Source organism: Propithecus coquereli, unplaced genomic scaffold, assembly GCF_000956105.1.
Source record: "Propithecus coquereli isolate 6110/MARCELLA unplaced genomic scaffold, Pcoq_1.0 Scaffold76, whole genome shotgun sequence".
Lineage (NCBI taxonomy): Eukaryota > Metazoa > Chordata > Mammalia > Primates > Indriidae > Propithecus > Propithecus coquereli.
The window spans coordinates 1,855,818-1,856,283 of NW_012153729.1; the positions used below are offsets into that span (position 1 = coordinate 1,855,818).

The 466-nt window shown below is 35.8% G+C and overlaps 1 protein-coding gene across 1 annotated transcript in view; it reads right to left on the minus strand.

The window, feature by feature from the left end:
- LOC105824691 (ATP-binding cassette sub-family A member 10-like) overlaps positions 1-466 on the minus strand; it is a 132,571-nt gene that overhangs the window by 46,257 nt on the left and 85,848 nt on the right. The gene's annotated exons all lie outside the window — the stretch shown is intronic.

Consider the following 466-nt stretch of genomic DNA (forward strand, 5'->3'; position numbering starts at 1 on the left):
AGAGAAGTGAAACTTTGGTTCCTTTACCCTAATCCCTCCACCCTGTCCCCATAACACTGAAAGAGGAAGGGAAATCCAGAAGAAAGAAAAAGAGTCAAAGTGGAGACCTTGTTCCCTTTCTCACCACTGATCCCCAAACTAATGGCATACTGGAGATGAAACTGGGGAGAGAGTTCAATATTGTTTATGAGATGGAAGTTATAATTTGGACTTCATTGGCCTTTTTTTGTAGTTATTAAAGTGAATCTTAATTAACAAAACGAGACTGTTTTAATATCAGAAATGATCATAAAGCTATGGTAACTGCTCAAGATATCAACTAGGATAGGGAAGCAGATGCAGTAGAGTATGCCTGAAGTAATAAATACATTACTTTATTAATAAAACTGTTCCTTGTTTGTTTATGTTATTAGTCTATGTAGCCACATCTTGTGCTTGTTGCTTGTTGGTTTTTTAAATAAGGAGA